This window comes from Penaeus monodon, chromosome 22 (genome assembly GCF_015228065.2).
Source record: "Penaeus monodon isolate SGIC_2016 chromosome 22, NSTDA_Pmon_1, whole genome shotgun sequence".
NCBI lineage: Eukaryota > Metazoa > Arthropoda > Malacostraca > Decapoda > Penaeidae > Penaeus > Penaeus monodon.
The window spans coordinates 9,218,861-9,219,119 of NC_051407.1; positions in this window are offsets into that span (position 1 = coordinate 9,218,861).

Here is a 259-nt window from a genome sequence, read left to right on the forward strand (position 1 = left end):
ATATATTATATGCTATACTGCATTTGTGAAGGATTATCTTAAGATCATTTGCCCCCACAGGTGGTTCGCGACCCCTAAGGAAGAATAACGTATTACAAGTAACAGAATTGCAAAATTTAACTGAAGTGTAGACGGTGTAATGGTTAATAAATAAGTTTAACATAGTAATCCGAAGTCTGTGCTCCATCATCGCATTCGCACGGTTTGCACTAATGGCGGTAAATATGAATGAAATCCTGGACTGGCAAAGTAAGACACC